Genomic DNA, 14,984 nt, shown 5'->3' on the forward strand with positions numbered 1-14,984 from the left:
AGGGCGGTGTCCCGGGGAAGTTTCCTATTCTGGGAGGAGAAACGAGCATCACAGAAGACAAAACTACCTCCCTATCAGGGAACAATGAGAGCCGGGAAGTCCGGCAGGGTAAGGCTTGGAGTGCAGCAGGGGTCGTTTTAGGGAGCCATCAGCCTCCTTAGGAGCCTTCCTGGATGTGGACAGGAAGTAAGCCACGCAGGTGTCTAGGAGAAGTGTGTTCCCGCGGCAGAGGCCTGAAATAGGAACACGCTTTGCATGTCCAAGGACATCAGTGGGACTGGTATCTGCTTTCTTCCCTCACCTTCCCTCTACTCTTCACTTGTGGTGTCTTTGTCGAGACTCTCCCTCCAAGACCTTTCACCTGGCCAACTCCTATTCACAGAACCTTTAAGAGCGCAGCTCAGATGCCACCTCCTCCAGGAAGCCTTCCCTGCTCCACCCCACCTCCAAATATCTGGGAGGTACCACGCAGATCCCCTTTCACAGATCACATCAGCTGCAGAGAGCTGCTTAACCCAAGGTCACGCTCTTCCCTGCGTAGCCCACAACCAGTGACATGCCTGTGCAGGGGTATAAAGGCCTGGCCAGACCATCCCAGGATACCTCAGAAGGGTCATTCCAGGGCTCCCATGGGATTGGCCAACACTGTCGTTGGGTTCACACAGGAGATCAATTCTCCCCCCTTCCATAGGGGTTGATCCCAAGGTCACCCTCTAAACTTCACTTCAGTCCATTTCCTAGGAAACTCAGCCTGTGACCTTCCAGTGGCCCTTGTCACAGTCTACTGTAGTAGCAGCCACGAACAAGCAGACAGTGGCAGTCTCATGAAGAGAGTTTCTTCAGCATGGAGCATGCCAGGCTCTAATAAGGACACGGTGTGATTACTTAGATTGACATCAAGCGCTCCAAGTTGGGTTCCCTTATCCCCATTTTATAGATTGGGGGGAAGAGGACTCAAGTAGCTCACCCAAGGTTTCCTAGCAGATAAGAGGCAAGCTAGGGTCTGACACCAAACCTGTGGCCTCAGGCACTAATCAGCACAGCTCCCTATTTCTTGGCTGGCCTATCTCTGTCTCTTTCCTGATCCCAGGATGGGTCACTGACCTGGTCTCCCACTTACATGACCCCCAAGAGCTGGGTCTGCTTCTCTCCAAGGTACCTGTGAGTCTGGAATGGACACTACCAGGGTGTCATCAGCCATTACCTAGATTCCTTGGTACCATCCCACGTCCCGTCCTTATGAGTTTTCCTGGTTTGTGGATTATGTTTCTTTTCCGTGCTTCTCAGTGCAGAGCCCATAACCACCATCGGTTACCAGCAAAGGTCCTGCTCCTTGATGAATGAACACACCTTCACCTGTAAAGACTACAGGATCCGAGAGAAGGAGTGTGTCTTGTTCACCATCACACAGCATTCGGGTGGGCTAGCTTCCATCTTGACGATACTGAGGTGCCTGTGCTTTTAGGGACTTGAATGTATGATAGAAGGGGACCAGCTCTGGGGTCCGAGCCAGCAACGAGGGTCCACAGCATTTGCTAGCAAGCTATAGGCTGAGATCTTTGGGGGCTCAGGGTAGAAATAAGTTTCAGATCATTGGCATATCCTTTGTACTTGGCGTTGGGGGCAGCTCGGATGTAGTAGGGAGAGCAATGGATTAGGGGGTCAGGATTTGAACCACTAGTCCTTCCAGGATGCGTAGACTTGGGCAAGTTCCTTATCCCCATTTTACGGCCAAGAAAATGAAGGCTCAGCTAGGAGATGGGCAGGCATTACTTACCTTCTGTCATGAAGAGTAAGTGCCCCTGATTTACAGTTCTATGAAGCACGCACACTTTTCTCGGCAACCCGGTGTCTAACTCTGAGACTGAGCAACTAGAGATGGTGCTGCCCCCTCTCCGTAACGTGAAGTCTGCAGAGAGGGAGAGCGTCTTTCATATCTTGTATGTCCTAAGAATCCTGGCTCGAGAGGCCAAAAAGTACTCTGTGTGCTGCGTGTGGGGTTGACTGACCTCTGTTTGGAAAGCTCATGAAGACAGTCAATGATCAGATCAGTTAGTAGCATAGGGGAGTCCAGGGTCAGGCAGATCTGGGCTTGAATATTTGTTCTCTTACTAATCCTGTGACTTCCGGCATACGACTTCACCTCTCTGAACCTTTACTCGTCTATAAAATTAGGTATTCTTTTCTCAGACCTCACAATTGGTGTTTCAGAGCCGGGATGCTCTTTGTATCTTTTACCCAGACTGAATGCCATAACCAGACAGAAGCCATTGATTTTGTCCATGGATCTGCTTGGACGTGGGATTGGGGTGGGGACAACGTTTCCCCATGTCATCAGTTGGGGCAACTTGAGAGCACTTTTGGAAGTGGATTCCTCCCCGCTACCCCAAATGGCTGATACGTCGGTGCTGGTTATTGGTTCCTTACCAGATGGGCCTCTCCTCGGGGATGCCTGGGCTTCCTCACAGCATGGTTGCGGTTTCCAAGAACAAGCATCCTAAAAGAGTGCCTGATGGAAGCTATGTCCTCTTTTGTGATGTAGTCTTGGAAGACATATGGTCATTTCTGCCATATTTGATCAGTCGAGGCAGCCGCAAAACCTGGTTTAGGCTCCAGGGGTGAGGATGTAGATCCCAGGCATGGAGTGGGCTTGGCAAAGTGGACAGGAAAAACTGTGATCATTTTTGGAAAATGCAACCTGTCGCTCTGTCGGGTTTAGTTCAGCTGGCCACAATGAGCGTTGGAGTCTCTGCCTCTTTGCCTGTTACCTTTCTCTGCCTTGCTTGGCTTTGGGCTAAGCCAGCACTCAGCACCAGCCTGAAAGCACTAGGGGTTTGACACTTTTTTTTTTTTTTTGCGGTATGCGGGCCTCTCACTGTTGTGGCCTCTCCCATTGCAGAGCACAGGCTCCGGACGCGCAGGCCTACCGGCCATGGCTCACGGGCTTAGTTGCTCCGCGGCACGTGGGATCCTCCCGGACCAGGGCACGAACCCACGTCTCCTGCATCGGCAGGCGGATTCTCAACCACTGCGCCACCAGGGAAGCCCGGATTTGACACTTCTGAGGGCAAACCTCAAACAACATGTAACCTTACTGGCTCTTTCCTATCCCCCCTCGTATGCTTTTTGGGTCAACAAAGCAGGCGCTTGGAGACACTAAGGTTTACTAAATACATAACTTCAGCCCCTTTGACTTTTGGCTTTTCAAAGAGTTATAAGGGGGTTGCAGCTGTTTGAGGTGATTAAGGTACCTCTCAAATTACACCCGCCATTAGGATTGCAGATACAGTTGTAAAAGAGCTACAGGTACCACGCGTTCTACAAGGGTCACATTAAAATTGGCACTTTTTCTGCATGCATCAACCAGACTCTCCAAAGAACCTGAATTCCTGGAAGGGGAAGTGCGAGTAAGGAGATCTCCATGTGGCAGCCGCGGGTGTCCATCCCCCCTTCAGGAAACAACTTGCTGTTCAGTCGTAGGAGAGCACATAGCAGCAGTGCTCTTGCAACCCATCGCGACACCCATGCTGTCTCCATGGCCTTCCCAGGTCACCCCAGCTGATGGTTGAGTAGAGTTGGGCGGGGGGCTGGGGTGGCGGGGTCCAAGGGCCTGGCCATTGCTATCCCGTGGAGCTTCCCGCATGGGCAGTTTTTTCTCGGGAGGCCCTATGGAGTTGAGCCCTTATCAGATCTGCACTGGGATCAGAGGCTTTCCCTGCCTGTTTCTCCCTTTATTTCACACAGGCACCCCCCACCCTCCTTACAAGCACCTTTGCCCAGTCTCCGCTCCAGTCCCCTGTCCAGCCCCCCTCCTTCCATCCGTGTCTCGCCTCGTCCTCCTCCCACATCAGGGCAGCCCTGCTCAGGTGGCCATGATTTCCCAGGGAGCGTCCGCCCCGGCTCCTCCCAAGGGATCTTTAAAACATAAATTGCTGACCCGGGATGTGTTGGGGCTGAGTTTATCATGAAGCTAAACGCTGGCATTTTCCCCTCAACTCGAGAGCCAAAACTAATATAAACACCCCACTCCCCATTCGTTACCCTAATGCCATCAGCAGTCTGACCAGGCCTGACCCCATCTGAGGTCTCCTGATTTATGGCCTCACGAACAGATGCCCGGTTAGTTCTCAGCCACTGCGTCTGGTTACCTGGGAGGAGGGTGCTTCAAGAGAAAGAAGTAGCAGCCTCCCCCAATGGCCGGGGGACCACAGGCTTTGCCATCAAGGAGGACATTTCGAAGTTGAAGTCTTTGCTGGTGTCTGGGAAAGGACAGAGGCCAAGCTATCTATTTAAGGCAGAAACAAGTCTTTTCTGCATCCCCCTTATTTCTACCCTAAGTCAGTTGACCTTGGAAAAGGGGGGCAGAGAGGGAAAGCCATGGCAAAGCATGGGCCAGTGGCATGAGAAGGAGGTACGTGAGGTCCTACCCCCTTCTCCATGATTGAATCCTGGACCCTATTTTGTTCTTTTTAGCAGCCATAGGATTGTGAACGGAATTCCCAAGTCAGTATTTTTATGTCTATGTGTTTTCTTTTTTTTTTTTTTTTTTTTTTTGCGGTATGCGGGCCTCTCACTGTTGTGGCCTCTCCCGTTGCGGAGCACAGGCTCCGGACACGCAGGCCTAGCGGCCATGGCTCACGGGCTTAGTCGCTCCGCGGCATGTGGGATCCTCCCGGACCAGGGCACGAACCCGCGTCTCCTGCATCGGCAGGCGGACTCTCAACCACTGCGCCACCAGGGAAGCCCCTATGTGTTTTCTTTATAGTAAATTTCTATCCCATACATACAGAAAAGTGCACAAATCATAAATATAGAGCTTGATGAATTTTCAGAGTGAATGCACTTGTGCATGGCCGTAATTAGGCAAGTCATCCTTATATGTTGAGATGAGTGTTTTCGTTTGTTTGGTTTTTAGTGTTCTTTTTAAAGACCTGCTTTCCAGCAGAATTTACCATAGGTTTCCTTCCTACATGCAGAAAATCTTGCCTTGCTTATTCAACTTACTTTACAGGCTTTTTAGCTACCTGGTAGGGGGATGACCCCAGCATAGGAGCCAGAGTGAGTCACAGCCTGGGGTCCCTTGGAATTAGGATTATTTGGTATTCTAGTCGGCAATTTTGCCATCTCCTCTTGCTGTCTTCACTTCTGTTTTCCTCTCAACCCCATCACACTTGTTGTTTGATGCCAGGATCTAGAGAATTCCAAGTTTGAAGCCCATCTCTGCCTCTATCTTAAAGTCGCTAGGCCCATATTAAAATTCAGGAAACTGAGTTTAACAGTTACATCCACTCCTGACAATTTCCAAAGCGCTACACTCCAAGCAAAAAAAAAACCACGTGAGAAACCTAGGTAGCCTACCGCCTTAACTTTGGCCTGAATCTCAGAGGGGACCTTATTAGGAAGTGGTCTCTGGACCCATCAGTCAGGGAGCAAGGAAATGGGACCAGGAAGGCAAGAAAGCATTGAGGCCTTAGTTTCAAGCCTGGTTCCACAGAGGGTTACGCGTTCAGTTCTACAGGCGAGCTCGGGAGACCACATAAATCATCCCAAGTTGGCCTCATGGCGGTGAGGGAGCTGGAGTATTTATACCCCTGCAGCCACCAGTCATTGGATAAGGTGTTTATGCTTCACGTCTGTACTGACCACACCTTGAGTTCCGGCCTCTAACAATAAGATGCCAGTGTTGGCTGTCAGAAGTGCTTCAGGAGCCACTGGGCACGAAAATGGCAAAGAGATGCCAGGAGAGAGACTGCACGGGGCATCTGCCTCCCCGCCACACTAGGACATGCCACAGAGGATGTAGACATTTCCGAGATGCTAGATAAGTCCTGTTACAGTTCATGAAGAGACCATTTCGGGGTTGAGAGTCCAGATCCCTGTACCCTTGCCAGCCTTTTGAGCCATGGATTAGTCTCACCCTCTTACACGTGGCTTTCATTGTGCTGAGAACCACAGCCAAAGAACGATGTTCTGGTGAAAACTAAGAACCGGGGATAATTTTACTGCAAAACGTACTAGGCACTTGATCTCTAATCTCCCCTGTTGTCAGGCACAGCAGGTGTGGAGCCGATGGCATGGCAGCGAGATCTGCGTCCGTGGGGACCCGAGAGAAGCATGAGTGGGAGCAGGAAGGGTGGCTGTGACGGCGACAGTGGTAGGGCGGAAAGGGCAGCGTATTGGGAGCAGCCTGGAGAGAATCTCCTTATGACTGGCTCAGGCAGGAGAACTATAATAAAGAAGTTAAAAGGCTCCAGATCTACAGGAGTCAGCTCAGTGCAGAGGACCCCAGCGGCAGAGAACCATACGTTGCTCTATATACCAGAAACTGTCAACCCTCACAGTTGAGCATAAACCACGAAATAGCGCCCCCACTCATATCCTGCTGTCAGCCTGATTTCGTTTGCCTCCAAAGATCCACTCTTTCTAGCATTCTGCCCCTGGTTCTGTGCTCTGAGAAGGAGGATCATTTGTTTATATTCATCTGGAAGACAGAGGGCAAAAGAACCAGTTGAGGGACCCAGTGAGAGTTACCGGCAGATGATAGACAAGAGGAGAGAGGTTGGGGCATTTAGTCCCCTTCCTCCAACCAGTGGCTGCATTTCTTTCGGACTTCAGCTCCCGCGGCTCCAGCTCACAGTCGGGCCCCGTGAGCCCTGGATATTTCCCCTGCTCAGTTCTGGGAGGGGCGGTGGTGCGATGAAGCCTTGAGACACTACCAGAGGGAGGCCGTCTCTCATTGGCTCCCCTAACCCAGCCCATGCCTAGGAGGCCGTCTCTCATTGGCTCCCCTAAACCAGCCCATGCCTAGGAGGCCGTCTCTCATTGGCTCCCCTAACCCAGCCCATGCCTAGGAGTAGTCATCCGACACGGATTCTACCTCCGGTTGGGACCCTCGTGGAAAAGAAGGGCATTTAGTTTTCAGGATTCAAGGCATGTAGTGTGCAGGCTGATAAGACATGCACACAACGCGAGCTAATTCCTACGACTGGATCAGCTCATAGACCAGCAGACGTTTTGATGAAGAACGGGGCATAACTTCATGAAGAAACTGGAACTCAAAGGGTCCTTCTTCCAGATTAATCAGGATGAAAACTTTGGTACGCAGAAGCATTGTTCAGAAATCTGAGATTCCCCGAAGGGAAAGAATTCCATCCATTGAAGAAGTGCAGGAACCCCCTTAAGAAGGGACTTATCCTCTTTAGGGGGAGGTGACTGTCTGGTGAGGAGTTCTAGTTCCGGTCCCTTTGCAAGAGCAAGTTGGTCCTGATCCACGCTGGGAAGGTCCCCAGGAAGAGAGCCAGAGGATTACTTTACTTAGAGCAGAGCCCATTTTCGGGCCCACTTAGGACCATCCTGGACCCCACAGGATAGGACAGGAGATTCCCTGGGTTCTGCCAAGGAGCCTGACCTCACTTCTGAAGTCAAGGGCATCCTTAGCAAGGCCCCACTGCTGGGAACTTGGGTCTATGGTCTCGGAATATTCCAGCAGAACTTGCTCTACTGTGTTCATGCAGGAGCAGCCAGAATCTGAAGTCCTTATACCTCCTAAGTTTATCTCACTTCTGTTCCTCCATCTCCTCCATTAAAACAAGACATCAAAGCTTAGTTTTTTGTTTTGTTTTTTTTTTTTTTGCGGTACGCAGGCCTCTCACCGTTGTGGCCTCTCCCGTTGTGGAGCGCAGACTCCGGACGCGCAGGCCCAGCGGCCATGGCTCACGGGCCCAGCTGCTCCGCGGCACGTGGGATCTTCCCGGACCGGGGCACGAACCCGTGTCTCCTGCATCGCCAGGCGGACTCCCAACCACCGCACCACCAAGGGAGCCCGCTTATCATTCTTTAAGTGCGGTGTGTCCCTCCGCTTCTGGCAAATCCTGCCATCCCTACAAGAGCTCCCAAGACTGCAGAAGTCCAAGTGGTGCGGACTATTCAACATTTAACTCAATCTAGTCACCTCAGCAACAGCCAAGAAATCGCCAACGAGGAAATCACTCAACTCGACACTCATTATTAAAGAGGCCAGATACTCAAGGCCAAGTTTTTTAAAACTGCCAAGTGATTGCAGGTTGAATACCATGTCTCTGCTCTTGTCATTGTCACTCACTTGCAAGGGCACATGGGGTCTCTTAACTTTTCAACTGCAAGCAAAGAGAGGACAAAATGGGCATCCTCTGAGCTTTTCATCCTATTGCTACATCTACGGCTTCAGATGGTGGGTCACATTCATCTGCTTCTGGGCCACAGGACTGTCCCTTTGTTCCTTGGCTTCAGGCACGGTTGACTCTTGGTCATGGACTATTCATTTGTTCTTCACCTACCTGCACAGAAATCCTGATGATAGACTCCATTCTACTTCCTATTAAGCCCATAGTGTCACTTTGAAATGTGTGTTATTTGCACTATCACATTGTTTATTTGCAGTATTTTTATTGCAGTACAGAAGGAAGTCACAATTCATGACGGACTCAGTCCCTTGCACAGCTGTGTACTGCCCACATATACACATTAAGTAGCTCATTAAATGTTAAATAGCTAGGGAAGTGGTGTTTGAAATCTTGTTTAATAGAATCAAATAGAGACGTTATGTGGAGACTGTACACTCATCTCTCCCCCAGAGTGATTCCCGCATAAGCAATGGGCAAGAAAGTTACATTCAGGGAGAGCCTTAATGGTGCGCAGTTTGGCAGTGCCTCTGGAAAGGCTTAGAACAGCAACAAGAGCTCTTACTAGAGCCCTGCTTCCCACCGGGCTTCTAGAGTTGAGGTGAACCCTTTAATCCAAAGTCGTTGAAGACATTGCCTTTAAGAAGAGAAAGATCGAAACACGCTAACAGCAGTGGCCTCAGTGAGTTTTATTACCCCTTCTGAGTTTTTAACTTAAGAATTTGGACAAAGATGGTATGTGTTATGATAGAGACCTTTGCAGAAGACACTGATGGTTGAGTTCACCTAAAACCTGATTGTCAGGTAACTAGACCAATCCAGCATCAAGGGAAATAGATTGTTCTAGAAGAGGTTACCCACACGCAATCCCCCACCCTCAGACTAAGAGGACAGTATAGCATGCTCTTTGTGTTCAGAAGCCAGATTTAATGACAAAACTACGATATAAAGGAGAGAACCAGGTACAAGTAGCCAGAAGGGCACATGGGTGAGGCTACGACAGGATTCATTTGCCACTGCAGTCAAATCCTCCCCCGTTCAGAGTTGGCCCCTTATCCTACCCCTGTAGGTCCTCGGCACTACAGACATGAGAGAATCACCAGCTTTACCTTCTCTGGTTTCCAGCTTGCGATGCCCCCAATCCTGATTCCCACTAACGTAAGGGAAGGCTTTACTTTACTTGGCCTGAAAAAGCTAATCCTTGGCTCTTCCCATGAGGTCTCTCCAGGCTTCTCCATGGAGCCAGATGAGCTGGAGAAAGAGGGAGATGCCAGGAAAGGACAAAGTAGCAACAGCAAAAACAAGAAGCTCTTCCCAGACAAAGCCTAGAATGTACAACAGAGCATCGCAGCCTCTGATATGTGGGTCCCTCTTTATAAGGATTGTGGCTGAACCCTGTGTGCAAGGAAGAGCCAATGACTTTTTGAAGGTCTACACTGGTTATCTTGCAGATTAGCCCCTGTGATATTGTAATATAAATATGCACTTGGTCTTAGCCCTCATCCTGGCACATAGCTCCTGAAACCCTTCTATAGGAAATTACAAGGGCCATCAGAGCATCTTGCTATAGTAGTTAGTTTTGTTCCCAGTCCCTGAAATAGTTCTAGAGCTATAGAGGTAAAATGGGTGTCTTGTTATTCATAACAAGCCCCTTTCAACCACACTGTTATGTTAACGGTGTCACTTTTGGAGAGCCCTTAAGATGGGGTCTGGTTGCCAGGGGAGCCAACCTTAGGATTAGGGAGTTGGAAGTCTCCAAACCCTATCCTTCTGGGTTGTTATAGAGGCTTCGTTATGTAGGCATGATTGACCTGATCACTAATAAGCGATGATATAATCAATCTCCAGCCCCTTTCCCCTCCCTGGAGGTGGAGGTGATGGGTAGGGCTGGCTGAAATTTCTGTGTCAGTAAAAACACATGGATGTGCTGGAAGGATGGTGCTCCTGGACATGGCATGGAAGCTCTCTTCCCCTTCCCCACATGCCTTGCCCTATATCTCTCTTCCATCTGGAGATTTGAGTTATATCCTTTTATAATAAATTAGTCAGCTAGTAAGTGTTTCTGGGTTCTGTGAGCTGCTCTAGCAGGTTTATTGACCCCAAGGAGGAGGTCATGGGAACCACCGATTAATAGCCAGTCGATCAGAAGCACAGGTAACAACGTGGAATTGTGACTGGTATCTGAAGTGGGAGGTGAACAGTCCTGTGGGACTGAGACCTGAACCCATGGGGGACCTGATACTTATCTCCAGGTAGATGGTGTCAGAATTGAGTTAAATGATAGAACACCCAGACGGTGATGCAGAACTGCTTTATGTGTGGAAAAGCCACACATCTGGGTGAAGTAGAACAATTGACCCTTGAACAACTCAGCGGTTAGGGGCACTGACCCTACATGCAGTTGAAAAAAACATTCACATATAACTTATAGTTGGCTCTCCATCTACTTGGCCCCTCTGTATTAGTGGTTTGGTATCTGCAGATACAACCAACCATTGATCATGTAGTATCAATTTATTTACCATTATAAAAAGCATAAGTGGACCTGCATAGTTCATATCCGTAGTATTCAAGGGTCACCTAATTGTAGTAGAGTACTGAGTAGAAGGGTCAAGTTTTTCCCTTTACATTCTGGATTACAATGTCGTAACCTTGACAAAACCATGGTAAGAAGGGCTGGGCGTAGACCTAAGTCCTACCTTCTGCGTCCTGCCTTCCAGACACATGGAGTGCTTGGAGGTGACCGAGGTAAAGACCACCTCCATGTGGAGGTGACAGTGAGAACACAGAGAGAGAGGCAAATCCACAGGTGGTGTGTGGTCTTTAGTGGTGATGTTTTGATGCAGGAGCTCTGTCAGGTGGCCAGAAGGAAAGCTCTACCATGCAGACTCTCCAAGCTGGTGACCATAATGTGAAAAATTAGACCCTTCCTACTGGTAAATACAAAACAAAAACAACAACGACAAAAAACTCAATTAGAATTGGGAGGCCAGAAGAGGAATCTCATGCCCTACAATGATACTCGAACCCAACAGGAAGAACGCTTTTTGTACGGCAAGAGCTCAGCCAATGAGAGACTGTCATAACTCAGCCAATGAAAAGACGCTCAATTCCTCCAATGGACTGTTTACTATAGCCCTCCCAACTTCCTTTCCCCCTCAACAAAAGAGTTCTTTCTTTGTTGCACGGGACTTCCACGTGGCTTGCCAGGGACGCAGACCCCTCATGGCACTTCTATGCCAATCCCGAGTAGACCCAGTTTTTCTGGAGAGGTACCTGGCAGTGTATTTAAGGTTAACATTTGGATGACCCATATAGGGATCCAGAGAAGACCCTTGATGGCTCTGAGGCAGGTGAGCAAACAGGTGCCGTTCCCATAGTAACCCAATTGATGCTCGCTGCTTTTCCCGCTGACCCTGGGGTTCGAGGGTAGGTCTTTCTCCTGGATCCAAACTTCCACCCTCTTTGCATTTTGAAGCTCTGCAGGTTTTATTCAGGATCTATTTTTAAGACTTCATCCTTTCTGGATAAGGCTTTCTGTGTCTTCAAGTACTCATTTAGCACTTCGACCTGACTCTTGAAACCACGGTGTTCCAACTGGAACTGCACTAGCCTTCCGCCGGATTCCTTTTGGAACAGGGGCTGTTTCACTGGAATTGCAGTTCGCCATTTAGGGCATCTGATATCAGAACAAGAGCTGCACTTAGGATGCCATGAAGTCTGTCTGCATCTAGGTTCCCCCAAACCCAAAACTAAGCGTCAACTGCAAGTTTTTCTCGGGTTAGTTGGTTACTGCTGAAACTGTATTCCAAACTTCTCTTATGGCCAGACCTCTATGTTTTACTAAAGAATCACCACCCCTACAGAATTTTATGGGAGAGAGCTGGATGACATAGGTTTGATGAAGCCACAGACTCTTGGGTATCCCAATTGTCAAGATTCTTTTTTTCCTTTTTGTATATGAAAAGGGAATGCCCTTGGGGTACTCATCCAAAAAGACAGGGACCACCATCAACCCACAGGATATTATAGGGACGCAAGGGGACCCTGTGACCCAGATGATGTCCCTTGCCTTAGAGCCATTACTTCCACTGCCCATTTGGTTAAGGCTGAGAAAGCACCTTTACCTATGGCTACGTCTGTCCAATAGGCTGAATTATACTCTCTTGCATGGGCTTGTACTTTGGCCAAGGGCACTGATAGTAGACATGCTTTCTGAATAGCTCATGATTTTGGAATGTCGTGGAAGCAATGTGACTTCCTTACTTCCAGTGGAAATAGTTTAAAATGCTCCCTACGTTTAGGAATTATTGGATGCAGTACTTTTACCTGCTGCTTTAGCAATTAAGATTCTGGAGCATCCTGAACTTGACTCTCTGGAAGCTAAGGGAAATCACCTTGCTTACATTTGCACAAGGAATGCTACCATTAAAAGGAACCGATAGCAGTAAACCTCTGTCACAGTCCAAAAGGGAGATTTCCCCAAGTGATAAGTTAGAAAAACTGGCTAGAGAAGCCCAACCATCAACCTCAGAAAGGAAAAAAGATCAGAAACACAACCATTCCACTGGTGGATTGGCAAAAGAGATAAAACTGAGTGGTTTAGTCCAAACTCAAGCTGCCAGACACTCAAATCCCCACCCCTCACCACTGTACCTGTATTAAACCATTGGCTACTGACAACATGCGTGAAGATAGAAGGGGAAACATTAACGAGACTGAAAAAGAGTGCCTACCTCACTTGTCCAAAATACAACCTGGGGAAGTACTTTCGTGCTGCTCCCAGACATTTTAAACTGCCTCATGGACCATTTGAGATCGGCGAATGCATTTCATACGACTTCCTCGATCCCATGGATTAGAAATATATTTTAGTCATGGTCTGTGTTTTCACACTGCACCAAAGCCTTCCCTTACAGACAGGCTACTGCCTCTTCCATGGCTAAAGTCCTTTTGGAAAAAGACCATGCCTACCTGGGGAACTCCTCTTGAATTTCAATGATTGATCAGCTCATTCTACTGGTCAAGTACTTCAAGTCTGCACTGCTGGTTTGACAACACTTTCACTGCCATTACTACTCTCAATCCTCTGGTTTAGTCGAACACACTAAGGACATGAAGACTCAGTTGGCAAAATTTGTACAGGCCCTCCAAATACCTTGGCCAAAAGCATTACTGTTGGTCCTTCTAAACCTCAAACCCACCCCTTTTGGAACTCATGAACTGTCAGCCATTGAGATAGTCACAGGAGGCCCGATGCACTTGGCTCCTGCCTGTTTTGACCCAGAACTGATAAAGGGAGAGATACTCCAGTAGGGCAAAGACCTAATAGCTTCCATTAAAAATAACCACATTTTGGTAGAACAACCTCTCCACAATGTCCCTTAGAGAGACGAACACGTTAATCTCAGCTTGCAACCTAGATACCTCATCTATTGTTAAAGACACCTCCAGAAGACAACTTTTTTGAATAAGACAAATTAGATCTTTAAAGAACATGAGTAAGTCTGTTAAAATATAGCAAACGGACTCATTTATTCTACCCCATTCTGAGTTCTTGACTTGAGAAATCTCTAAATCAAGGTGTCTGTTACATGGTGCATGTCTCCTTGGAGATTCAACTGGTTGGGCTTATCTGAAGCTTGATCAGGTACCCCAATCCATCCAACCTCAAAGGAGGTCATTGCCTCTCTTCCGAATGCCCACGGGTAGCATCTAAGATTTGTCTTGCGCCCAGCTGAGGTGCTCTTTCCCCCATTTACTGGTAAACCAGCCAGCCTGTAGTTTAGTCTCTATCTCCCATGAAGCCATCAACATCCCAATTGCTTTTTACCCTAACTTCTACCATGTGTAAGAGTGCCCTTCGGCCTGGAGGTCTCCATGTTCTTGAGTTGGAAGTCAGTTCCACGCGGAGAGATTTGGAGCTCTGTTCTACAGCTTTCAATCCAGAGAGCAGAACATGAGCCACAGCTCCAGTGCTAGTGGTGGAGGAAATTGTGAGCGTCTCGTATACCCTCACTTTAGGAGGGGAGCCCTTGGTGGATGGGCCAGCAACTCCAGGTCTCCTCGGCTTGCTTCTCACCATGAAACCCCTGTCCCATGAGTCCCAGTATTTTCAGCAGCACAGAACCCAAGGTAGAACCTCGTCCCAAGGGTGGTGGTCTGGTGGAAAGAGGGGCTTCCTTGCATCTCAGCCGTACGCCTACAGGACTTAGTCTCAGCAACTAGTTGCTGGAGCAGGATGAGGAACGCTGACGTCCTGCACCTCCCTGATAAAAATGCTGGGAGCTGAGGGGAAAGGGGGCCCTGGGTCCTTGGCTGTTCCATGCTGTAGTGAAGTTTAACCTATCACTGAGCTAGATGGGAGAAGGGAGTCTGCAGGTCTTGGTTCAAAATCCAAAGATTCTGTGGTTCTAAATTGTAGATTTTCTTGATTAAATGTATATTCATTTGCTGTAGGACCTTTGGGCCATTTTCAGAGACTTTAAATGGTTAATATTTTCCCCAGGGAACAGGTCTACCCCAGAACTCTTTATGCTGGAAGGCACCTCTGCCTTTTTTTTTTTTTTTTTAAGAAATGCATACAAACTGATGATGTTTGCTTTAAAATACAGAACAGGAAGTGGATGGATTATAGATAAGACTTACCATGAGATAATTTTTGAATAACGACATGAGGGTAGAGCTACTGTCTTTGCATAAGCCCCTCCAAAATATTTTTATCTTTCCCATAACCCCTGAACTTGGTCTTTTTATTGGTTAGTTCAAAGAACTAGAGTGGCAGCTATAAGTTTTTTCCATATGAGATAGTCCCCTGGGCAGAAC

Source organism: Kogia breviceps, chromosome 15 (genome assembly GCF_026419965.1).
Source record: "Kogia breviceps isolate mKogBre1 chromosome 15, mKogBre1 haplotype 1, whole genome shotgun sequence".
Taxonomy (NCBI): domain Eukaryota; kingdom Metazoa; phylum Chordata; class Mammalia; order Artiodactyla; family Physeteridae; genus Kogia; species Kogia breviceps.